Genomic DNA, 27,385 nt, shown 5'->3' on the forward strand with positions numbered 1-27,385 from the left:
TTACTTTTTCTTTATCAGGCAGTGACTGGAAGGGGGGATGAGTGTGGGAGGGAGACCAACAAATAAAGGAACCTTAAAATTAGAAATATTACAGCCACAGGCAGCACAGACCAAACTCTTCTCTGGTTTTCATTTTGCCAGTAAATCAGCTTACTACAAATCTTCCTTGTGCAAAAGCTCTCAGCAGGTATCTGGCTGGCCCTGATTAAGCACCAATCACAATTCTTCCCCACACTTCAGTCACCTCAATGGGCAACAGAACAGAAATTAATATTTACTGCAACCAGTCCTATCATCCTAGGGGACAATCACATTCACTCAGGTTTTTTTCACCGCAATAGGTAATGAACACCATTTCAAATACCATTTTGATGTTATCAATCCTGGTGAGCTGCCCCTCTCTCAACCACTGTCTCAATCAACATCTCCCCTGGCTTAACAAATCATACACCAGCACTCCCAGTGAAAATCCCTCAACCTTTTTTTTAGTTTTTTTGTTGTTGTTGCTTTTTAGTTTGTTTTGCAAGCAGGCATCTTAGACCACAAACTCTCTTTGTTGAGGACAAAATGCACTCAATAAAAACCATATCAGTTTCTGGCAGCAGAGCAAAGTACCAGGGGAAAGTTGAGCATACGTTGGTAAAAATGTGTGATCCCCTTCTGTGTATGTGTGTGTGTGTGTGTGTGTGTGTGTGTGTGCCTGCAAACCCCAGCTACTGTAATAGTAGCTCAATTACAGTTTAAGCTTCTCTGAGTCCCTGCAGATCTCTCAGTTTGCAGAATGATGGCACTGTACACAACAGTTGAGTAGTCTAAAACTTTAGTGTTTATTTTCAGCCTGTGACATAGGCACTGTCTTAATTTTACGAAACAGGTAAGTAACCTTCCTTCAAATCTTAAAATCGAAGGGACTCATAACTTCGAGGCCAATAGCACCTTAATTTAAAAGTATCAACACTTTCACAGATCCTGAAAACTTCTGAAACAAAAAAGGTTGATGTTGTTATATTACATTGCATATTATATTGGTTATGATAGATATGTACTGACTCAGCCTGGATGCCCCTCCAATCCCTACACTCTATTGCATAGACTTAACAGTGGCAGAGAGCTAGAAGAAAACAAAACAGAATATTGGGTTCACTGATATTACTAACCATTTTAGAATTCCTTTTAAGCAGTTCTTATAGAAGGAAGTCATCACTGAAGGTCACTGGCATATTAAGTATGAAGAATAGCTTATTAATACTCTCTTTACTGTAATCAAATCTAATCTTGTCAGCTAAATCAGAGAGGAAGTGATCAGTTTAGAATATATCAAAAGATCTGAGTAGATTGAAAATGAAATCAAAATTCGTTTTGGTATCTGAGATGGTTAAAATGACATTCTAATTGCTCACAAATCAAACATCACAAAGCTTAGTGTGTAATTTTAATCATTGATGAGCTCCAGGTTAATTATCCTCATGGCATGCGTGCAGCTTTCAAAACCCTCTGAAATAATCTGATAACCATAAGCATGAAAACCTAATAATTTTCTAATTAGTCCAAAAACATTAATGTTTATCTTGGCATTTACAAATTCAGCACAATGTATACATACTGAAAGCAGCCAAAACGCCTAAAATATAATCCCTTACTGGACTGAAGGAAATGAGGGAGGAAGAAAGAATCTAGAGATGTGGAGTGCAAGCAACGTGGTAAATAAAACTAAATTAATGATGCTAGATTAAAATATAAAGTTCCAGAACCCAGGATGTTTTTTCCCTAATAGTTAGATAACTTACTAGGCTTGATACATATATCCGATATGTAGAAGATTCACCTTAATTATAAAGAGTGAGAAAACCTCCTAAACGTTTAATAGCTTTGCAAAAAAAGTTTCTAAGCTATTCTTTATTATTATTTTAACTCTGATTTATTTTTACCCTTACAACAGTTCTCATGCCACAAATACACTTTCTAGAATTATTACACACATTCTAAATTCACCTCAAATGAGTTGTATGTAATGTGCAGTCAGTAATTTTGGCCAGATACTGAATGGACCCTGCAATGTATTACCTCAGTATCTCTCTATATAAAGTAGATCCCATCTTTTAATTTTACCTTAAAAGAGCCAGAAGTAACTTTCAAAAACGTAACATTATTACTACATGAAAAAAGTTATGAAAACCACATTAAAAAAAATCCATCACAGGTCAAAGCAAGATGGTAAGATATACTTTGTTACAATACTCCCATATCATTTTATACACAATTCCTTATCAACTTCTTATCAATAAGCTATGCATTAATCAGAAACTCAGTTAAATACATAAGTCTTCTATACAATCAAATTTACATTTCATTCTAAAACCAATAACAAAACTATCTAAATTGATATAGCTAGTAATATATTGCCTGATTTTAAAATTTTTATTCTGTAGCTATTGGCCATGGCAATGTTTATCAGTATATTATGATAGAATCCCTTTAGTTTGAGCTGTTAAAGTTATTTAGATTAGTATGTACAGTGACGCTGAATATGATGTTAAGTGATTTCACTGTCATCAATGTCAAATGAGGTCTTTCTTTTATCAACATGACCCATTTAAGAAATTTACGATAAAGTTTAGTAAGTGCTAGTAAAAAGACCAAAAAGAGACCACAAAGACAACCATTTCACTTAAACTTACAATTCATTCCAAAATGACTGCATAACAAGTTAACTCACTATAAAAGTTCCTTCACCATTTAAGGTGATTTCTATTTAGTTTCCACCAATTTCTATTCTCTACTGTCAAACAATCTATTTTTTTAAAATCACCAAAGTCCTCAAGAAATCTCAAAGAGAAAACCTAACATAATTTAATGCTAGATTCAAAGCAATACATACCTGCTGGTCTGATTAGAATGTGTGTACACATTTTTTGGTATTCTCAGTAATTCACGAGATCAGTGACTTTGATCATGCCAAATCCCTTTTTCAGAACTAATGGACAATATGCAGAAAAGAACTTTTATTACTCATTCTGCCTTGCTTTCGTCTGCAGTCACTGCTGCCTAAACTCTGCTCTGCTAAATGACCAAACCCACCTACAAGGAGCCTGGCTAATGAAAGGGGGTGCTTTCTGAACAATAGCAGAATTCCTTTGCATTCGGAAAGCAGAGTTCCCATTAGAACCCAAAATCAGGGAGGCCAGTTTTACCTCTGTTTTTCACTTGAGATTGTCCCAGCCCTCCTCTACGGTCCAGTGAGACAGTGTTTGTGAAATGATTAAAAAGAACGTGATCTGATCAAGAGGACAGAATAATGGGAAAGGAATGCTAGGTTAGCCACTCTGCTAAGTGCTGGGAAAGAAGACCAATGCGCTCCCTTAGCCTATTGTTTTTATTCTCATCTGCTCTTTAGCCATCTCCTAACATTTTGAGTCTTTATTTACTCCATTTTAAACAGGTTAAAAGTTGTCCACTTACAAGAGAATTTGGTAACAAGTTACAAATCAAGGGAAAAAAATAGAAAATAAATAAAAACCCTTGAATTATATCAAGTTTCCAAAAGGTCATCACTGTCTCTGCTGTGGCCTTTTCCCCATTCCAAATCCTCTATCAATATGTCATAGTGAGTTAGGCAAAGACAAAAGAGAGGCACAGTGTGAAAACGGCACATATATCTAATCCTGACAAAGCAATGAATAGACCTTCACAAGTATAATTATACTTGTTTATTTGTTGCCACGTACAGAGAACTGATGAAAAAAATCCATCAAAGTGGTATTATGCAGACACCAAGAGCTTCTTTTCTTTGGTTGCTAAAGCCACATTGAGGCTTAAATTCCTTATTGTTAAATTCAGAAGAAAGAAAAAAAAAGATTTTTGGCCGGACTTTTTTTTTGCATCAGTTGCTGACAGATCTTTTGTGTACAAGGCTGTAGTAGTTCACACCACTACCTCATTTTTCCCCGTGTCGGAATTCATAATTACAAACTACTGTACAGAAGCTTTTAAAAGGGTGTGGTGTGCTAACCAAGAGAAGGTGGTAGTGGAACTGCCCTTTTCTCACACAGTCTCTCTTTTGATATATGAAAACACAGGTAGAATACCTGTGTGGAAGCACCAGTTACGTCAGAATACATCTTTGATCTCCGTATTTTAAGTTGATGCTAGTGTTTTTATTTAAGTCACCTTTCTCTGCAAATTGCTTATTTTAGTGCATCTTGAGCATTTCATAAAGGATTGCATAACTTCTTCCCCATGGCGGTATTAAAAACGTTAGCAAGAAGGAAGGCAAAGACAAGGAGGTAAAAGGATTGAAAATATTAAGTAAAAGGTTTCAAACCCAACTGTTAAGGAGCCATTATGTTCCAATAGACACTAAATCAAGTAACTTAACAAAAGCACATTTTTAGAGGTGGGGCGGGGGGAGCCAAAAAAGCTTTTTTTTTTTTTTTTTTCTTGCAGGATAGAAATATATATCAAAGTAAATGCAATCTGCATAGTTAATGTTTGTGAGCTTTACAATTTAAAACAGAAAAGCTGTAATTTTTCTTTGCTGGCAATCTGGAAACACTCTGGAGTTAATTACAGCTGATTCGGAGTGAACCACACAAACAAAGACCAGTCTATGTCCAGACAATTATACTGCATTAACCAGCTTAGAGCTTCCTGCTGATGTTTCAGGGCTCTTCTGTTACACCCTTCTACCTTCCCAGCACGAGAGAAAATGCTTCTGCAAGAAGGAATTAATGAAGAGAACTGCAAAAGAATGTGTGACGACCTCTCCTGACACGGCAAAAACTTTCCACCCATGTCACGACAAAGGGGAGAAGGTAATTAAGTTTGAATAGAAGGATGTAACCAAATATATTCAGCATTTAAAGCAAGCACATTTTTAAAGAGGGAAAGTTTACAAAGACAAATATGAGTGTGTGAGTCAACTAAGCTGTTTTTCCCTGTTTTCCTCTCATTTTTTTCATTAAAATCTAAATTAGCTATTCAATGAAGATTTGTTTCCTTCTCTATAAATAGGACCCTGTGATTGATGTGTAGTCTTCTCCTTCTCAATCTTTCTTTTTCTTTCTCTTCCCACCCTCATTTTCCATCATTCTCTCTCACATCACTAAATCTGCATGGACTTTATAGGACAATTACATAGCATTAAATATATGTGTTGCAGAACTAAAAAGGAGAGGTGCACTTTACCAATGAGCCCAGTAGTTCTTAATTTGAATAATTGTGGGAAATAGGAATTTTACTCAATTTTCTTCACAACTTTAATCAAACTCCAGCTACTTTCTTTAGAGGGGAATCAATAATCTCTCCTTAACCAAATTACACTATTACATGACTCATTTGTTTGCTTCAGGAAAATTTTATTAATATAATCAGTGTGCAAGATGGACCCAATACTTTAGCTGTCTTCTGTAAATAAACTTTGATACTTTTAACCAATCTAGTTGATTTCTAATTTTCTTATTCATTCTAATTGAAAAGGAATAGTTTGCATTGGTGTGAGACAAGGACATGGAACTGTAATTATATTCAGTGCCTCTTTCTGATTCTTTCTTTGATACTGTTTTGCTAGTATTCCAGCTGACATTGGGGCTGTGTAGTGATTGCTTCATTAAAGGGTAAGGATGTCCTAATCAGCTAAAGTATTACTAGAAAGCTGTTGTTTGCCAATACTGTGAGAATATACCATCTTTTTTTTTTTTTTTTTGCTCTCTTTAAAGAAGGAAAAGGTACTTCAAAGGCCAGTGACCCAGCCCCCAGCCATACTTTGATATTAAGCGTCTTCCCTTTGTCTCATCTATGCAAAGAAGGATTAGAATTAAATAACTAAATAATCTTTTTAATGTTTCTCCCCTAAATAAAAATTAACCTATAAATCTATCAGATATTATATTAAAATACATATAAATATAATCTCTGAAAACACAAAAAAAGTTGTGTAAATTACACTCAATTTTACAAGCATCTCAGTAATGGACAGAATGATTTTCCCTTCTCAGACCCCCCTCCCTCAATCCCTACCAAATTTGGAAGTTCAAGTAAATAACACTGCTAAATATGAAGCTTTAAGTTGGAATCCTTTAGTTTTCCTTGGAAAAGCATGGACTGCAGCAATCATTTTAGGGAATTAATATATCATAGTTGCCATATTTTTCATATATTTCAAGTCTTTAAAATGTAGCTGACTATCTCTCTGGCATACACACAATCTAAGAGTGTTTAGTGATAATGCTTTTAAATCATCACATAGGAGGATTTAAAAAATTAACCTTAATTGGTTTTATTGAATTATATATAACTATAGAATATTTGGCTCCAAAAAGAGATTCACCAGGCTAGTAAAAACCATTGCGCACACATACTTATCTCATGCAATTGAAGACAATATATTCTGACATATATTTGTATTCCTTCTTTGTCTATTCATATATAAAATTAATTATTGAACTACTGACAGCTAAATATTTCAAAGAGAAAACAACTGTATAATTATTTGTATTTCATGATTCCCACCAATAAGAGCTCATAACCCATGTTACAGTAAGCGTAATAGTGTGAGTGCATTTTTTTTTTTAAGTCATTCTTTGCAGGCTAAACCTACCATAATTATCTTCATAAAACTAATCACAGATCAGGTATTCTAGCAAACATTCCTATTCCCTGAGCAATGATTTTACCATGATTTCAAATAGTTTTAATGAAGAAAGTTATATGTATAATTCTTCAAACCACTACCAAGTGCCTCTTACTATACAATATGTTTATAGTCTAAATACAAGTCTCTTTTTACATCCCATGTAAATATTTTAAATCACTTTATATTGAAAACCACCTTAGGACTAGCATAATAGAGAGCATAAGTGGAATGCCAAGTTTTCTTCTGGATGAAATATTGGCAAATTTATGTTTGATCACTAAGATTAGTTGGTTATTTTATTTCTATTATGAGGAGCCTTTTGTTTGGGGTTTCTTTATTTGGTTTTGTTTTTTGTTTTTTGGATTTTTTTGCCTGAAAGTTAATTTAACTGCTGCCCATCAGTGAAGTGAGCAATTCAGTAATTAACTTTTGTGTTTTAAATGTATGAACTTTAATTAGATTTCATTATAAACAAACAAACGTCAACCATAATTATAAGCTCCTTGGTTTACCCACATATTATCCCTTTTCAAACAAACTTGATGTCAGACAAATTAAAATCAAGCAGCCAGCAATTTTCAGTTGAATTTTACATGATCTGGTGGTAACCTGATTACTTTAACTTCAATATCATTACAGGAAAAGTATTTCAGGAAAAATAATTACAAGAATTCCAACAGGAGACAAGCTTAATTGTATTGATTCAAAAGATGCATGTTCAGAGGAACCATGCTGAAGGAATAATGTTATCTCAAATCTACAGTTTCTATTAAAATGAAATTGTCCAGCATGAAAGAAGCAATTTAAGATTAGTGTCTGCAGAACTAGAGATACTAAACTAACTAAATAATTATCTGGGCCCAATTATCTTATACTTTTAAGTAGCAAAATATCAGTGTGGAGCAACTACAAGGCATGAGGTTTGCAGGTTTATTTACTGACTGGTGTATCTATTAGGACCAAGAACAAGTGAAGCTGTCAGGACATAATGAAGGTAAATGATTAGTTAGCACCAAGCTTGAACTCTTCTTCAATGCAATAAGAGTTAATTAAAGTTTACCACCAAACATCAACCAAAGCAGGATGTTGATCAGGTTTCAGCATTAAGTGCAAACAGACAATAGTTGGCAGCAATTAGTGCAGCTATCAAATGACATGCAATGATAATTATACATTTAAAACAGCTAAAGAGCTGGGGGAAAAAAACTAATCAGCCTCTTTGACGACAAATACTCAAAGGGCAGGAAACAGGTATCAGATTATTTCACTTTAACACTGTAAATCAATAGAATTAAACAAGAAAAGGTTGTATGGGTAGATTATCTGAAAGAGAACAGTTAACTGGACCCAAAATGAAATAAATCTGCTAGTATTGGTCTATCAAAGATAAGAACTTTGGTAGCTAAAGAAAGTAAGTTACTTTTCAATTAAAGTTTCAGAATGAAGTCTGTGTATAGAAAGTTTAGTTTCTCGGTTTTGTGTAAATTCAACAATGCAACAAGTATTTCACCATAATTATTGTTATTTAAATTAAGTATTAACTTTCACTCTACTATACTGTCAAAAGTACTTTATGCTTGAATGTTATCTCTTTGTACTCAAATATTATCTCACTGAAATACTTTTAAGTGATGTTAAGATTGAAGTTCTTTTAATGCAGCTAAACTTAAAACAGAAGACGTATTTACACATTTAGTGTATATTATGTGGGTCTTCCTTTGATGTCATTCAAAACTATGACTTCAATCTTGATATCAGTGGACCTGTATACAACATATCCCTCAAAATAATTTTAATAAATCACCTCATTCTCTTCCACAGTTTCTGGGCTGCAGGATAGAAAATGCCTCCAGAAATGTGCCCATCCTCATGGCCCTACCTCCCTATTTTCCCAACTAATTCTGTTATGCTAAGGATTTATACACAGTGTTGGCCAATCCCAATATTTCCCTGGAGCTAAATCTAAGCCATGGCCAACTCCCAGCACAAAAATGTCTCTCTCCAAAAGCCCTTTCGCCCCCTTCAGCACTCATACACTCATTGTTCCTGACATCTTCTCTTGAGCCATGACAAATGAGCTGATGACTCTGATGTGATTGCACGGGAAGACGGCTTTATCTAAAGATATATCATTAACTCTCATCACCATCTCCTAATATGATTCTTCTGGGTTCATGTAATGTGTTGCGAAAATCTGAGGAAGTATTTTTTGTAAATGCATGCACTGCGAGTAGTAACAGACCAACTTCATCAAAAGAAGAAAAAGGAAGCCCAAGTGGACAAGAAGTTTGGGGGGGAGGCGCCAGGAGAGGGGAAAAAAAAAAGACTAACATTAACTAAATGTTGCTCTGGGGATTTAAGTAACTCTCCTCAACCTCTGCCCTAGTGCAAACCAGCCAGCTGCCTGCTTCTTAAAGGTCCCTGCCCCTCAACACCGACAGCTGGAGCAGAGCATAATTTGTGAAGTGACACAAATGAAGCTTCTCAGATAAACATGACTAATCAATCAGCAAGCCAGCACATTTCTTTGTTTTTATCCCAATGTAGTAGCTATTTTATTCTCTAACCCTTAATTTCCTATGTTATTAAATCTCCCTAAATTCACTTTAGTAGGAGGAGGGATTGTCAAAATTCTACTTCGAGATCACTGTATTCTTCAATTAGAAAGAAGCAATGTTTTCCCAACTATTAATAAATGTTAAACTCTACAAGCTCTGTGTAAAGGGAAGCCTTTCCATTTAGCATAAATACCAAAACCTTCAGGTCAAGTTAGAACCCAAGTTCCAGTTACATAGTTCTTGTTATGTACACTATGAAGTTTACAGAGTAGATACTTCTTACAACCTCTTCTCTCAATTCATCTGAGGACACACAGCCAATCAGAGTCAAGTCTAGCATAACAGACCTCTAGAAAGGAGGTCAGGCTTTGAGGTAAAGTGCTATTCACTCTTGGACCATGCAAGGAGCTCTTTATTCCTGTTCTTATTGGCATCAGTCCCCCTTACTAGAGCAAGAACAAAGCCAAGTACTCGTGTGAGGTTTATGAATAAATCAGAGGTGAGCCACTTTAAGTGCTGCCCATGATTTCCTTGTTGACAGTGAGCACTTAAACAGGCTTCTGTGACCAGCAACTTCTGGCAAAACATAATGATTCCTAATCTGCACCCTGCTTCATTTCAAGAACTAAATGACCCACCCCATTTTTCCTGCAAGTTTTCACCTTTCAGGCAATTTTTGTCCTATCTCTAACAGCTTACCTTTACAATCCCAGAGCAGTCAGCCTGTTCTTATAGTCATCATAGGAACTGCAACAATTTTAAAAACTTCCTTTGCTTGGAAAAATCCCACAAATTATGATAAAATTCCAGCATAACAAAATATTCTCATATTCATATTATAAAATTTTTGGATATTAGCCAAGTCAACTAAGCTGAAGAGGAGACACACACACACACACACACACACACACACACACACACTCTAGATGTCATCAACTGTGCTCAGTAGTTCTGTGATGTTTCCCAGGAACTTCCATGAGCTTCAGTTTCCTTATTGGTTAAACAAGGGGACTATACTATACCCCTTCCAACTGCAACAATCTATGGTTCTAATGTAAAAACCCATTTAGATTGCACTGGAAGATAGCTTTCTCTTTGGAATTTTCCAAGACAGGTCCAGCTGTTTTTAAAGTGGTTTATTTCTTTTCAGTACTTAGATTTCAAGAGGAGAGATAGATTCAAGTAGCATAGTAAACTGAAGTTTTCTGTTTATGTTTTTAATTATCATTCATTTATTCATTCATTCAATAGATATTTATTGAGCACCAAGGACTTGCCAATAATATGTCTGTCACTGTGGATACAGTGTTTAAACAGATGTGGGTGCTCCCCTCACGGAGGATGCAATTTATTTGTGGAAACACCTAAAGAAGCATCATAAAAAATGTTAAGATGCTAACTGTTTTCTTTCAATGAAGTATATCCTTATCCTGATCAGTATTCAATAAATGCTTAGCATCAAACAAATGTGCTTCAAGTGAACTGTCAAGTCCATGACCTCTTATAAACAACCAGAACATAGGCCATGCATACTTTTATTTTTAAAAAACCACTTTAATAAATATTATGAACCAAACACATACCAATATTAAGCAGAAATCAAATATAAAATTGGGAAATTATAAGCTAAATGCAATTAGATTTCCCATAAAAATATAAATAATAATTTCAAGTGTGTTAGAATAGAAAATTTTTAAGAATAAAAAGATCTAAAAAGCCATAACAGAACTAGATTTTAGTTTCTAGATGGTCCAAAAAAATAATCTTACCATCTTTGAACATGGATAGTCCTCCATTGAATAATGCTTTATTATAAAAAGATAAAGTACTGTGATCTCTTCCAAGAGATAAACCTGGTAGAAACTCATAACTTGGCTACAATATATCCTGAGAAAATTTAAGTGTTCTATAACATTATTGGATTATTAATAGTTGGCTCTCTTCTCTAGGTTGGTATAAATTTTGGTCAGCACGGTACCATGTAACAGTATCCATACTCCTTGCATGGGATATCAAAATATCATTAATACCAAGTATATAGAAAGGTATTTCCATTACATCTAATCTAGTTTTGGAAAATCCTCTAATTCAAAGGCTTTCAAACAGACTGGGTCACCTTCAAGACCAAAATAAGTATTGTCGTCTCTTCTATTGTTGTATTTAATGGACAGTCTGGAATTCTGAGTTCACCAAGGTCTGAATTATTTAAAAAAATGTTTTTGTTCTTATTTGCTTCTTTAAAAAATGAAGACCCAGGAATGCACTAAATATCCAGAAGCCCCACAGAACCAAACCAACCTGTGATGACGGAGTGGCAGATAATGATGTGGAGGACGATCCACCTATCTACCTAGATGCCATCGAGGTACCTGCCAATGAGAAAATGTGAGAACTCCTTTTCCTCACCTCTTAGACATATCCATGGCCTAATTCTTACATCCTTCCCTTGTGGAAGAAAGGGGCAATGCTACTCAAAAATATCTATGTAGATTTGCTTTATTAAATGCTCTTTAGTTGTGTGATACATTAAAACCTGCTATTGAGAAAAAACAAAAAGGGAACATAGGAATTAGATATCAGGTTCTGTCACATTCATTGATTTTAATGCTCACAACACTTTAGTCTTATGTAATGTCTACAGCAACTGTGATATACGGATGAGAAAACTGAGGCTCAGAAAGATTAAAGAACTTGGATAAGGTCACTCAGAATAGGAATTTAACCCAGATGCCTTATAGATCGAATAAGATTCCTATTGAGCATTAGGTTGCCAAAAAAATAGCTAAAATGTAAGTTAAAATAAACAAACTCATTTAAAAAGTAAGAGGAAACCAAAGTAAACAGGATCAATATAATGCCTGGCCTTAACTAAGTATCATTCTTTTTGCGCCCTATGCTGCCTCTAAAACATCACAGCATTGTCTTCGTTTACGTTCCTTACACAGAGTGGAAACATTGTTCTTGTTCACACCATGTTTATGATTATTAATAATACATTTTAAGTCACTGAGACCATCAGTATTTTTATGAATCATAGACTCTTGTTGGCCATTCAGAGCACCTAGTCTAACTTAATGCAAAAATATGTTTAACAGTCCTAGCGATAAGAAGCCAACCAGATTCTACTTGGCTGCTTCCAGTAGAAGGGAACTCACTCTCTCAGAGATATCAATCACTGTTGTTACTACCATTGCACATTTTCCTTTTTTTTCTCTTCACCATTTCCACAGCCTCCGTATTCATTCATGCAACAAATCCTTTTCCTAACAGCCAATGGAGTTAAGTGACTATGGGTTCTACTGTTAGAAAATCTGAGTTCTTGTCTTGACTTTCCCTTACCTTGCTGGGTAACTCAATGATAACTTCTGAATTCAGTATCTCATATTTTAAAATGAACTAGTTGAACCAAATGACTCTCAGGCAGTTCCCAGGCTCTAGTATTTTGATAGTTTCTAGTTGCCTACTCCTCTACCTGCTCTTTTCTATTGAGACTGTACTGGCCAATTTTTAGAAAACAAAACACATTTAGTCTATGGAGGGAAAATTTCACAGGCTACAACTATAAATGCATCTAAAGAAAAAAAAGAGGCACTAACATGGATAGAGGGTAGATATGTGTGTATATCTGTATACACATTCCTAGTGAACAGGTGTGTTAGGAAGGATAAAACACAGTTGTAGCTACTAATACTAAACCGAAAGAGATGGTTCGTTCTCATTCTCAATTGGTGCACTCAGGAACTTAAGTATTAATTGCATTATTCATAAATGTATGTTGTTTTTAAAAAAAGTATTAAGAACTATATTTTAAAAAAACAACATTAGTAAAGGATTTCAGGCTTAATGAAGACACTTTGGGAAATATAAAAACAATGATTGGAGGACGGGCACGGTGGCTCACGCCTGTAATCCTAGCACTCTGGGAGGCCGAGGCGGTAAGATTGTTTGAGCTCAGGAGTTCGAGACCAGCCTGAGCAAGAGCGAGACCTCGTCTCTACTAAAAATAGAAAGAAATTAATCGGACAACTAAAAATATATAGAAAAAATTAGCCGGGCATGGTGGTGCATGCCTGTAGTCCCAGCTATTCAGGAGGCTGAGGCAGGAGGATCGCTTGAGCCCAGGAGTTTGAGGTTGCTGTGAGCTAGGCTAACGCCATGGCACTCACTGTAGCCCGGGCAAAAGAGTGAGAATCTGTCTGAAAAAAACAATGATTGGGCTTCATCAACTTATTCTTCCAAGCAGACAAATTTTATGATTCTCCAAAACCTTCAATCTTACAAAGTTTTGATTTGTTTTTAACAATACAAATAGGTGGCTCATATGTTTTTGTATTTTAACATTGTTAAAGCTATAGATTTCCTTTCTTTTTTTCTTCTTTACAATGAAGGAAAAGAATTTTATGGACAGTTATAAAATGCATATTTTAGCTCAAAAGTCAATTTTCCCTGGTTAAAATGATTTAGATCTGAGTAAATATTTGCAGAATGCTTTCTGTTTTTATAGCTAAAACACAATGGAACCTATAAACTTTGTCTTTAAAGGTATGTGCTATAATACATACCATTCAGTAATTATCATCTGACCACTGTTGTATCCTCAGGACAGGCAAACATTAGAAAGGATCTATAATCTGAATACACAATGCTGATGCGTGAACCCCTGACCTAGATGACCAAAACACCTACTCACAACTTGTCTTGGACCATCAGGGAATTATGATATATTAACCAAATCAGTCTGCCCAAATTCTTAAATTTTATTTGTTTATTTCTTCAAATCCCTAGAATGTTAAAGTGGCCAACTATATTAGAGATAAGTTGCTTATTAAATATGACTTTAGTGTCAAAGCCATTTTTAACTTGAGTGCATACATTCAAAAGTGCCTCAAAGTGGCAAAGATTTTATTTCACTCACAAATCTTTAAAAGAGCAGCAGAGTAGAGAGCAGTCATTCCTGGGCTGAGGATTGTATGTCAAACGTGAAACCATATCAAACTTTCAAGGCAACTTGTGAACCTCTGAAACTAGGGAATTAACAGAACATCAAATCCAGCAAGATCACAAGGGGCACAATCCTTATGCAAGAAAATAATGCCATTGAGCCCTCATTAAAAGCCCATTTCATCCTTAGCCATCAAAGAGTGCGAGTGCACTAAGATCTTGGTTATATCATCAGGGATAACTAAAACAAGTGCCAAGAGAAATTATGCACTTTTAGTTCTCACATGTGTCCATCTGTTCACATATAAACATATATTCTGCTTTCTGTCTGATTCCTAAAATCTTGATATCAGAATACCCTGGGCTTTTGCCCATTTCCTAAGAATGCAGACATCGCATAAGCTACTATTAACCCATGTGTGATCCACTTCCATGGTGGCTGGAAAACTGCCAGTTACAACACATGGTGCCTGGTTAACAATGTCTTAAAATATAAATGAATTTATTTTTTAAATTAACACATTTTCTTATGGAAATACCTTAATAAGCCCTTCTGCATGTAAAAGAATAGCCTCCATGTGGATTTTTTTTTGTTCTTTTAAGACTTTTTTCAAGCATATCATAAAGTTAACCATAAAAGTTTTTGAAACAATCCAGAATTTCTTGACAAATTTTAAAAAGGACTCTAGTAAAGAATTTTGGTGACTATATAACAAAGATCAAACAGTTTTCCTTTACAATATGCTATACTCAAGAGGCAACCTTTACACCGTAATTTATGTGAAAACACTTCTGATTTCCCAAGTTTCCATCTAACCATCTTAACAGTACCTCAGCAACAGAACTGCTAAAGTGATGAGGCAAATGGAACTTCTACAGTCTAACAACAAACAAGTTAGATTAATATCTGGTGCAATCTTTCAGCTTTGCTCTGGGGCAGCTGTCAGTGGATCATTTGTAGTGACCTCTAACCAGAAAGAACTTATTTAAAATATATACACATAAATAATTATCTACACTGCATTTGATTTACATATGTACAAAAGAACCAATTCCCACCCTTGAAAGAGTCAACACTCATGGTATTTTAACTGCCCTAATTATGGTTGAAGAAACATCATTAAGAGCCCTGATCACATTGTCAATTGATAACCAGTTACAGCCCTAACTAGTGACAAGAGAAAACCCTACTGCAAATGTTTCCAAGGGTGAACATATAATACTTAGACATTTTTGAAAAGACTTATCTCTAAATGAAATATGCAATATACCTACAAAGCAACATGAAGATTGTATTCAGAACTTTATAAATTAAATCCTAAGAAAATAATTTTGTATCCTCTTTTACTATTCCTTCCCAACCACAAAAGCTGATAGGCCACTTAAAACACTTGACATCGCCAAAAATCAGAAGACACAACTCTTTCTCAAGTGAAGTATTCCACCAATCGAGACAGTTATTTATAACCGATGGGGAAAAAATACACACACTAGATATTCCATCATTAACTGAATTACATATTCACACCATACTATCGGACTCTTCTAAAACAACTGTTTTTGCCAGCAAGGTGCTGGGAATTCTTGATACCCAATAGTCAATATTTGGCTAGCCTGGCATGTTTCTAAAAACTCTTCTACATACAAATCTCCGTTGATCATCCTCTACCTGTACAATTGTCATACACATTACTTCCCAGTGATGATGAAAACTCGGGGCATCTTATGAAGTTGCTGAAATCTGAGCCCCTGCTTGTTTTCTCAAGTCTTAGACAAACATAACTTTAGAGAGAGCAGAGCATAGACATAAAGAAAGAGAAGCAGCATTTTCATCTTCCTTTCATCTTAGTCATTCAGTCAGCCATTCAGGGCCCTATTCAACAGAGCTTTTCATTATGCAAAAAAATGCTAATCCTTTTCCGATGCTTTCACACTTGTATAAACCCCCATTCCTTCAACTGAAAAGCAATTATATCAGTTTACCTTTCTGTCAAAAACAGGATTAATATTCCAATAACAGAATCTCTTTTCTTTTCCTATCTTTTTGCTTTAGGAAACTAGAGATTATTAGTAGAGGCATTCTTAGAACAAGAATACATTATTTTAAATATGATTATGTTAACCAATGGGTGGAAAAGGGAGAATAAGAATAAGAAGAAAAAGTCCTTCAGTTACTGCAGAAACTCTTTTCTCTGACAGAACTGACCTTCCCTTTACAGATGCCCAAAGAGAATGAGACTTACTCTGGTCTATTAATCAGAAACAAATTATGAAAGAATGTAGCTGGACTGGTTGACACTATCCTGTCTTGGGAGACTCAGTAACAGCCTAGTAACAATGTCCTCCTCATGGGTAATGAACAGCCATGACAAATGGGGCAGAGAAACTATTTATTTGCATATGCAAATTCTCACACAAGGGAAACATGTACAAACAAGTGTCATTGTAAGGTGGATTAGGCAAACAACGCTTTCTTTTTAGGACATTCTGCAGCCCAGAACATTAGTCAGCACAATTAAACCAAGTCTCCATGGAGACTAATGAAATTTCACCATGGTATGAGTTAAATTAGATAGCTAGTTATGTGTTTCCACAATCCAACTTGAAATCCATTATTGTTTCAGAACAATACAGCAATTGTGCCTAGCTGATCTTTGCCAGCTCAACAAGCTCCTAAGTTGACAATTTGCATATGTTAATATAATTAAGCACTAATTACATGAAACTTGTACATAGTCACATGCACTTTCCCTGGGCGCTTCTGGGTTTGAACCTTGGCCAAGTCTTTAACCCTTAGAACGGTCTTAGAGAGGGGAAAAAAAAACTCTGCCTGTGGGTACAGCCCGTAGGCAGACACAGAAAGGTTCCTCGTTTATAAACACAAAGCTTAACCTGGCTTCTCATATTTCTAGCAACAATGACAGAAAATATTTTGTGATAGTGCTAGAGACCAGGGTTAAGGAAAACGAAGAGGGAGGATGAATTAGTCTTTAAAGACTCATAAGGAGTATCTTTTCAAAGGAAAGCAGTGACATTCATTTCAAGAAAATGTTAAGAAAAAATTTGTTCTCATTGACATTGTCGAACTTTAGGAGATGAAAATGGTTTGACAACAGCAAAAATAGCAAGTAGGAAAGGGAAAAGGAGTCAGCAGCACCTAATGAGCTTTACATAAATATATGCAGAGGCAATTAAGCAATGTTAATTACTATGACAGCAGTTAATTGAATATAATTAGATATTTTAAGCCACTGAATAAAGCATAGTTAAGATTAATTTTATTGAGATTAATTGTAAATAAGGATAGATTAACTCTGTGTTTTGACAGGCATAAAAAGTAGTTCTGTAAATTAAGCAGGAGCGTGGCCACCAGTCCAAAAATCATATATTATTTTAATGTCACACCTCAGAATCATCTCCTCAATAAACATGACTTTTCAAACCCAAACAGACAGGAATCTTGAAGAAAAACAAACAGCTTGCAGAGATTAAAGAGCCTTTTGTCCTTTTTCATGTGCATTTCTTTTAACAGACTAAATTAAGCGAGTCTGGTGAACGTTTTTTAGGAAGGAACATTTCACACTGAATGGAAAAAATGTTCTATCACATATGAAATTCGTGCAGCTGTGCGGAACTTGGTCCAGATGGTTTAAGACTATAAAACACCACCAAATGATAGACAGTAGGCCTTCCCAAGATTATGTGATAAAGTCACAATCTTTTATTTTGACCCCCCCATTTCTGCTTTGTATTATTTCCAATCAACTCACATACTTTCTTTTACAATTGTGTTTCCCTAAGAGGGCAAAAGAAACATTGTACCTACTAAGTGCTAGAAACAAAACGTAAAAAGAATTGAAGAAGGCCTCATTGAGCAGATAGCAGCTAAGTCATTCAGCCACAAAATGCAATAATAACTACAACAACAATGTATGCAAATGACACCACTTGACTATTACTCTCACAAACAATGGTTTCTAAAAATATTTCTTAGGAAAATATTGGTAAATGGGAATCTTCTCCTCCCAATACTTTCACATGAGTTAATTCATGCATAATCTTTAAGAAAATTAACACAGTCCTCAAGAATGCTGAACAAATCACTAATAAGAAAGGAGCTTCAATTGACTTTGAAATAAATCAATAGGTGATTAACATAATATTTTTAAAGCAGCAGAATGTATATGTATATTACATAAACATATATGTTATATTTTCAATACCTTTTAGCTCTTAATCGAACAAGGGCTTTGCACCATTGAGCCTGGGTCTACACTGCCTTACAACTTCTTTTGGATGCCTTTAGTCTTTTTAACAAAAATCCTAAAATGGTCTGTGAAACAAGACTACGACCAGCCATTCCACAGTGAAAGATTTTAAATCATCCAGCCTCTTCTAATAGACTTGAGACTTATTGAGGTAGAAACCATAAAAAATGAAGAAGGGAAATTTAATCCCTGAAATATTGATTTGCACATTAATATCATATAGGCAGAGGGCAATTTGGCTTCGTGGAAATGACACATTGTCGACCCTTGGTGAAGTCAGAGCCAATCTAACTGCTGAACATGTCTGAATCTCAAGAGTTATTAAGGGCTTCCCTTCTTGCCTTTATGACTTTTCTTCAGCCTACCAATGCAATCTTAAATGTATTATCTTTAAGAAATAATTGTAAAACCTCAGGGGTTTTCCAGTTAATGGAAGGGAGGCCAAACCACATCAGATTCTGAAATGCAACATTAAACCCTTGCAATCAACAAAACCACCTCAATTCTCATCCATCCAGTGCAGGATCTAATATTGTTATTAGAGATAATCAAATTTCATTGTGTAAATTTAGGCTCATGGTCAGAATGGAAGCAGTAAATTCTGCAATATTAAACAGTGATTTTCTCAGCCTCCTTTATGTTTTCCTTTGCTAGTACAGCATCTTTTAAAATAATCCAACTAGCTCAAAATTAATGAACAGATTTGGGCTCATCAGCTAAAAACTGTGAAAGATTACAAAAGAGCTGAACACGTTTGCCTCATTTTTAACTTTAAGTGGCAACTTTCACTTCACACATCCAGAGCCCACTATCCCTGTCTAACCCCACAGTTGGTGCTATTGCTTTGACTTACACAGCTGGTTTACCTGACCTTTCTTTGTTCCTTGGGTACATTTCACTTTTCAGATTTATGGTATCTCCCCCATATTTCATTGACCTTATCTTCATTGCCATAAACATGAAAGCACTTTAATATGAGTTGACTTTTTTTAATCCAAAAGTAACCGGCTATTGAATAAATACACAGTGATGCTTTCCCCAGTTTATTCCATAAACATTAAAACCATTTCAAAAAATAACTGTATAAACCTTATGATCCCCACACTGAAGCCAGGTGCAAGAGGTTAAAACAGCTGGCTAGCCATCTTTTATTTTTGTGTGCCTTCCTGCTGATTGAAACCGCAAACCTTGAAAACTATCAAATATTCCCTTAAGGATTTTTTTTTAAGATGAGGAAGGAAAAAAGAAAACCTTCATTCTTTTTAATATGCTCCTCAGTGGAGAAGAATAACTCCTAAACACAATCAGTCACAGAGGTAGTGAAATAATCCCGAATATCTTATTTCTGTTTTATTTAAACCATGCTTTCCAACAATTTCTACATACAATTGTTTTTATTCTTAAGTTAGAAAAGAAGAAAGAGAAAAGGAAAGAAAGAAAGAAAGTCTGAGCTTGCTCTGTCAGTTTTGCCAGTAAATATAAAGTAAAACAAGTGTTGATGGCACCGAGAGTGTTACATACCCGGGCTGTGTTTTTGCATTGCTCTCAATGGAAGCGATCGATGCCCGTGTCACTGTCGCGTCCCAATCGCAGCCAAGTCTCAGCCTTAATCTAAGCAACACCCGAAAAGGCAGCGGCAGCCGCAGCCTCTCCCTCACTCTTCCATCCATCCACCCAACTAAAAATATAATACTACATATGAGCTTTAACCACTCCACGTTTATAGGGATCAAGCCACTGAAAATCCAGGAGAACACAATAAAAAAAAAAGAACTCCTTCTGTCTCTTCTCTCTCTCTCTCTCTTCCTCTCTCTCTCTTCCTCTCTCCTCCCTCTCTGTCTCTCCTTTTGCCATCTACATGATCCTTGATTAAACATGGAACACAGTTAATAAAAAAAGGGGGGGAGGACTCAAGGAGAGGAAATGCAACTGTCAGAAATCGGGACGGCCAGATTTTCTGGTGAACCTGCCTCTGTCTGAGTCAGTGTCAATCCACCATCTTCTGCCAGTGAACTTGTCTTTGGGTTTTTGTTTGGTTTGGGGGGGGGTGTTGTGTGTGTGCTTTTTTGGAAGGGGGGAGGGGAAAGGCAAAGTGGGGGCCGGAGGTGGAGTGGGGGGAGTAGGGAGAATGCGTGTGTGTCTGAGTGTGTGTTGAGTGTGAGTGTCTGTGTGTGTGTGTAGGGCTGGGGGGGTCCGTGTCTGCGATCTGAACCTTTGGTACCTACAAGGAGGGTGTCTCGCGGAACGGTAGCTAAAACCTCACCAGAACCGCGCGGAAGTGAGGAGTCGCGGCCAAAGGCGCCGGCCGAAGCCTCCTCCCTGGGCCGGACCCCAACCCGAACGGCCGAAAGGAGCCCCCCGCCCGGATCACAGGTAACAAAAGAAATACGAATCAGTGCACCGTCTTCTAGGGGAAGGGGCACAGGATGGGGAACCTTCTGTAACTTGGGCATCGACAGAGAAACTTTATACCATTCCATGAGAAATTTTATTTTGTTTTATTTTCTGATAGAAAAGAGCAGAAAGAAGGCGGGGGAGGGGGTGTAGAAGTAGAAGGAAGGCGAGACCCGGCGCATTTCAGCCCCTTTTCCCTTAGCTGCTCCCGGCCGGAAGGCTCACTTGATGCCAGGAGAAGCGGAGGAGGTGAAGTTCATTTGTAGACATGGAACCCTTTTGGGGGGGCCGGAGAAGGAATCAGTTCTCACAGACGGCCACAGCCCCTCAATACACAGACACAGACACACAAACGCACATGCACACGCGCGCGCGCGCACGAACACCCCTTGCCCTTTGCCAAAAAGAAAGGAAAAGATTCTTGACCCCAAGCCGCGGGCGTCTATCCTCCGGTCTAACGCGCGCCCGGCGGCGAACGCGCCCCGAGCAAGACGCCGCCGCCTCCCAGATCCCTGGCCCCGAGGCCGGGCGATCCCGCCTCCTAACGGACCTGCCTTGCGTTCGCCGGCGCCCTCGCCCGCGCAGCGGAGAGCAGCCCTCGGCTGGGCCGCCGCCGCCCGCTCCGGCGGGCCGGTGTCTACCTGCAGCCCCGGCCCCAGCCCCAGCTCATCCCAGCCTCTCGGAACCCCCTCGCCAGGGCGCACGAGCCCCCGGGCCTCCGCCAGCCCAGCGCACTACGCGCCCTTCGGGGAACTTGAGAAGGGGAAAGGGGGTGGGTGGTAAAAGAAGGAAGAAAAAACGAGGCTGAATAAGGGAGGGGGGAGGGTAAAGCTGGGGAAGATCAGGGAGAGAGGGGCTCAAAGCCCCACCGACCAACGTCCAAACTTTCGGAGGATGGGTGCGGAGGAAGAGCCATCCCGACCCCGGTGCAGGGGCGCAGGGTGAGCGGGGACCCCTGGCAGTGCCCACGCCTCTGCGGAGCTGACAGCTTCCCCCCAGCCACGAGAATGCCCCAGGCTCACGGTGAAGGCAGAACCCGAAAAGACAGGAAAAAGGAGAGAAAACTGCCCGGCCAAACGTGGATGATCCGCCACTTAATCCAAAAGTTAAATCCCGAAAAACGCAGCCCCCGGCCAAAGAAAGTGGAAAATCGGGTCCCTCAGTGCCCCCTCCCTCCCTCCCTCAGCGGAGAAAATCCTGGAGCCAAAAAAGGGGGAAAGAGATAGAAAAGGGGGGCAGAGCGGAAGAGATGGTCGGGATGAGGGGATGTGTGCGAGAGCGAGCAGGAGCGAGAGAGCTAGGGGCAGAGAGGGAGAGAGGCGGAGAGGGAGAGGGAGAGAGAGGGAGCGAAATATCAAAGATTGTGCAAGATCAGGCTGGAAAGATAATCGATACTCGACCTAAATTTAACACAAACTACTCAATAAAAGTTAAAGAAAAAACTTACTTTCCATTTCCCCTGCAGTTCCTACTCGATCTTCGCCTCTTTTTTGTTTTGCTTTTATTTTACTTACAGCTGATCACATCCAAGTAAAACGAGAGGGTTCATTAAAAAAATAAAAAAAATAAAAAAATAATCCTCGAACTTTATTGGGTGAAAATAAAAACGCTGGAGCAGAAAGTGGGGGGCATGGAGCGGTCCTTGGGGGTCCGGGAGGAGTTAAAGCATGTGCCGACCGCGGTCTCGCTGTTTGGTTGTGAAGGGGTTGGGAAAAGGAGGAAAGGAAATGAAAATCCGATATGTCTTTATTCTGCTAATTATTATCGTTTTAGCCCTGTTTAAAAAAATGGCTGATTAAGTTGAGTGCGCATGTCTTTGTGTGTCTATTCCCGATATGCACTCTGGGAATGAGAGAGGAGAGCGAGGGAGAGGGAGAGGGAGAGGGGGGAGAGAGAGGTGTAATTAGTGAGGTGATCAACATTCCCCAGACTGCAAATGACGCGCAGCCCGGACTCAGAGCAGCCCGGGAGCCTCGCAGCTTCCAAGGCTCGGAGCGCTGCGGCTGGAGCCCCGGACGCTGCAACCGCGGAGAGGACAGGGGATGGGGACCTCCGGGGCTCGCACCCCACGCGCCCCAGCGCGCGACTCCCAAACTTAATTAGACACACACACACACACACACACACACACACACACACACACACACCAACCCAAAGAAGGGGAAGAAAATAAAATACAGATACCACCAAAGCCATGTCCTTTAACCATTCAAGATTTTTTTTTAATTTTAATGAAGCAAAGTAATTATTATCGGACCAGAGATTTGTTTACGAAGGGGATTTAAGCAGAAATATGAGTTAGGGTAATGAAGAGCTTTTCTCTGACTAGTTTATTCTGCTACGCACATGAACGCACTTTAATGGCGAAATTCGGGGACCAGAGCAAATATGCAGATGTATGTAAATAAAGGGTGCCTGGCTGTGTGCAAACACCGCTAAGACCAGCCTATTTCAAAGGAGGAATTGCACTCTGGATCCGCAGGCACTCTCTTTAAACACGTATCTTTCACTTACATACGCAGGAGAGAAAAACCCAGGGCATGGGAGATGGAAGCGGTTAGTTTAGTCAAAGTAAACTTCCAAATGAGAATAAGTGATGGTTGCAAGAGTGATAATGGGGGTACAGTTCTAGCCTTTATGTAACGTTCTTGAATATTTTATCAGAATTGCGTAAGTTCAATGTAACAACTTTAAGAAGACTTAGGGAAAAAACCTTTCATCTTTGGAGTCTATTGAGTTATTTTTCTTGAAGCACATTATGATGAATTTTAAAACCCCACTACAGATCTCATTAGAATGAAATATACTTGGTATTTTCTGGTGCAAAATTTAAGGTGGCTGATTCTCATTTGAAAATCTAATTATCTCTTTCCAATATTACAGATGTGAATATGAGTGACACTTTCATTAAAAGATAATTAACTAAAACTAGGAATAGACATACTTTTAAATACCCCCTACTGAATATGGAATATATATATATAAATATATGCATTGCTACTCAGTATCTTGATAACACTGCTACACCACACGTCACAAGTAGACACCCTCTATGTAATATTTCAAAAATAAGAATTCTAGAGAGAAAGTGAGAATAACAAATCAAATGAGCTAAAAACAGGAAATACTTGCAATGTCCAGCTTCCTGGACAGGTGAGGCGTCAGCTGCTTTTGACTTGACAGGCCTTTGAAGTTGTGGATCGCCAGGATCTGCTTCAAAACCTTGTCTTAGGCCTTAAGCACCAAATCTACCAAATACCAACAGAAACGTTTATTGCACAAGCACTTGGAACTACAGAAGCTGCAAATATGCATCCTTCTGGGCCTAAAACCTTACGTTATCAGGGAACACTTGGAAAATCCTAGAACTGATGCAAATGGATTAAAACCCAAACAAAACACCTGGGAGGATGAAAGCATAGTCCTCAAAACAGCAGACCTAGGCCCAGATCAGAAAAGCTGGTTGCCTTCAGCAGCTGGCTAAGGTTACCAGGAAAGTCCAGAGTCTTGGAGTGGAGGAAAAAAAACCTAGAGATGGTCTTTATTAAGAGAAAAAAGCAAATCACCACCTTAGGAATCTGGAGTTGGTGCATGTACTAGCGTTTTAGAAACCAGGACCACTAAACGTCAACAGAAAGAAAATTATCTCTCTCTCCAAAGACTCCATTCCATTGCAAACTTGTTTGGGAAGAAATCTGCTCAAAGTGGAAGGCTTTCTAAGATTTTAAAGTTAACTTTGTTTACAGCCCCACCTTTACACAGCAACTGTATCACCAATTTGCTAGCAGTATCTGATTGCATCTCAGTGGGGTTTATCCATGTGCCTTAAGAAACACATACACACGGGGGTAACATTTAAATTCCCTGCAGATTGTAAGTAAAAAAGGTGTTTATGTAGCGTTACTGTTTACCGAAAAACACCCCAGAGAGCAAAAATTCTGTCTTAAAAAAAAGAAAAAAACTATTTGAGGTGTGTGCATGGAGAAGGGGAGTGGGGGCTTTTAAAGAGACTGAGGGGAAATGAAGGCAGGGAAACTTTCAGGTTCAAATCAGAAAAGATCAAGCCCTTTGCGGGAGAGGGCTCCATGTACAAGCTCACTGATGGAAAAACCATTTCCTGCGATTTCAGACGGGTAAATGTGTATGATGAAGGAAACACCTGAGAACAATAAGTCTGTTTCAGGCTCAGGTGAAGAAAGGGGTCTATTTCTGGCGTGGAAGAATAAGGAAATGATGATCATTTCGTATTTAAGTTCTTTATTTCTTTTGCCCTTTTCTCCCTGAAGCATCATCAATAATATTAATGTCATTAATGTCAAAACAGCAAATATCAAATCAGGAAAATCATTTAAAAAATTTGGTGGCTATTTCTCTTCTACCCCCCCCCCCCATTTCTTCTGGGAAGATACAGCTCTCTGTGTATGTGTGTGTGCGTGTTGTGTCTCGGGCTGGGGGAGGGGGGTGTTATTGAATTCTAAGTAAGAAACAAAAGAAAAGAGGATTTGTGAGGGGGTGCCCACTTTTGCAATTCCTTCTGCTGGCGAGTGTTCCCCTCCTTGCGCGCGCGCGCGCGCGCGAGTGTGTGTGTGTGTGTGTGTGTGTGTGTGTGTGTGTGTGCGTTTTGTTTTTAATCATCTCTTCCTCGTTTTGTTTCACCTCTTTCCAAAGAAGAGAGGCTGGGGGTGAGGGTCGGGGTTAATAGGCTGAGGGGAAGGGGCAGAGAGGGACTAGCGCAGAGTCAAGAGTTTCCTCCAGGGCTTGGCCTCGGAGCGCGCCAGCGCGCGGAGAGCTGTTGGGCAGAAGTGGCGGCAGGACTGCGTGGGGTGGGCCCGGAGGCGCGGAGCGCGGCGCCGCGGGCAGGGGCGCGGCGAGGCGGGCGAGCCCGAGCTCAGCCCGCGGGTTGCTCCAGGGCGCGGGCGCGATCCGAGCGGCTCGACCCGGTGCGCGGCAGCCCCTTGCGCCCTCCTTGTTTGCCCCCAGCGCTAGGAAACCCAGCTGCTCGCCATAGTCTCTACGGACCCCTTGCCATCCACCTTTGACCTTGTCTCCCACCCCACCACCCCGCCCCCATTCCGCTGTCCCTAAACTCTGCGCGAACCCGCCGCCGCCCTCACGGAACGTTGGCTACTTTTTATTTCAAAGTAAAACGAGAAGAGGTTTCCTTGCTGCTCCGGGAACTTTCCGTAGTCCCTCTTCTACACTTTCCAGGGCTACCCCAGCCTATCCAACTCCACTCCAGAGCACTCGGACCCTGACATCGGGCGCCGAGTTGGGGGAGAACCAAAAAAGGATACCAGGTGGTTAGGTGTTGAGTGTTGGAGGCAAGGAGTAATTAATATTGGGACAAAAGGTAATCTCCACTTCTGGACTTTTTCCTCGGCGTGTTTTATTTTCCAAATCTACTCCGAGGACACTCTTTACAACTGGTTTAAAGAGTCTTCAGCTGTTTCTTCTCCCCTACCCCTCTCTGCCCTCTCCAATTCACTAATAAATACCCCACCTCCCTCTCCCCCAAGTCCCTCCAGCTCAAGACCAACTCCAGCCCAAAGGGAAAAGATTTCCAGTCTTTTGACCGCGCTTCCGGGGTCTGTAGATGAGCTCAGTTTGAAACGAGGTATTACACGATTTCAGCGTTAGGAACCCTTTATATCGCCACAGACACTTTCAGATCCTCAGCCCCCCTCCTCCTTTCCTCTTTCTGTTGGGTCTTCTCCACCCGGGGGCTATTTAACAAAGGCAGTGTGTTAACTAACATTTTTGTTTAACTCAGCAACTCCTTTCCAAAATACACTTAAACCTGATACCAATGCCTGTCATTTGATGTGCCTGTGGGTGGTGGTGGCGAGAGGGTGGGAGGTAGGTGTGTGAGGGGGAGACGTGAAGTTGACAGTGAATGGAAAGGTGCAGGGCTTGTTTGGGAAGGTGTCACAAACACATCATATCTACAGTAAAATAATTCAAGAAATAACGGGTGTGTGTGTGTGTGTGTGTCTGTGTCTGTGTGTGTGGTGGGGGAGCCAAATTCACCTCTGTGGAAGAAAGTATATCTTCTTGAAAACTAACAAAAGGGGAGATTTAAAATATGACGTAACGTTGAGAATGGACACTATTTGATGGTGAGAGCGAGCTAGAGAAAATGAAATTCAAAGGCGAAAGGCATTTGGAGCGTGTGTGTATGTGTGTAGTATTTGTGGGCAGTTAAACCCTTCCCCGATTCCCTCCCCTCCTCCAACCACTTTCTTATCTCTTTTATGGTCTTCTTTTTTTAATCACAAAAATATCCCCCTCCTGCTACCAGGTATATGTCTCTGTACGTCCATATCCATATGCATTTCTCTCTTCCTGGACTGAAGTCCATTTTTGGCATTTACTTGGAAGTAAATCTATTTTAGCTTTTTTTTTTTTTCCCCTGGAGTTTCTGACCCTTTGGGGGGAAGGGAAGTTATTATGGAAAGTTACACACAGGTAAGGAAAGGAATGGGGAAGGAGGGAGAAGTTAGAGTCTGAGGAAGGAAGAATTAAGGGAGGAGAGAAAGGAAGGGAGGAAGAGAGAGAAAAGTCAGACACTCTCTGGCCTTTCAAAGGTCAGAGCT

At 38.9% G+C, this 27,385-nt stretch overlaps 1 protein-coding gene across 1 annotated transcript in view; it reads right to left on the bottom strand.

The window, feature by feature from the left end:
* ZFHX4 (zinc finger homeobox 4) overlaps positions 1–22,581 on the bottom strand; it is a 184,140-nt gene extending 161,559 nt beyond the window's left edge. Inside the window, exon 1 of the mRNA XM_012663209.1 lies at positions 22,240–22,581. The gene's annotated coding sequence lies outside the window, so the exon portion shown is untranslated. The remainder of the gene's footprint in view (positions 1–22,239) is intronic.
* Positions 22,582–27,385: the final 4,804 nt, after the last annotated feature.

Source organism: Propithecus coquereli, unplaced genomic scaffold (genome assembly GCF_000956105.1).
Source record: "Propithecus coquereli isolate 6110/MARCELLA unplaced genomic scaffold, Pcoq_1.0 Scaffold8, whole genome shotgun sequence".
Taxonomy (NCBI): domain Eukaryota; kingdom Metazoa; phylum Chordata; class Mammalia; order Primates; family Indriidae; genus Propithecus; species Propithecus coquereli.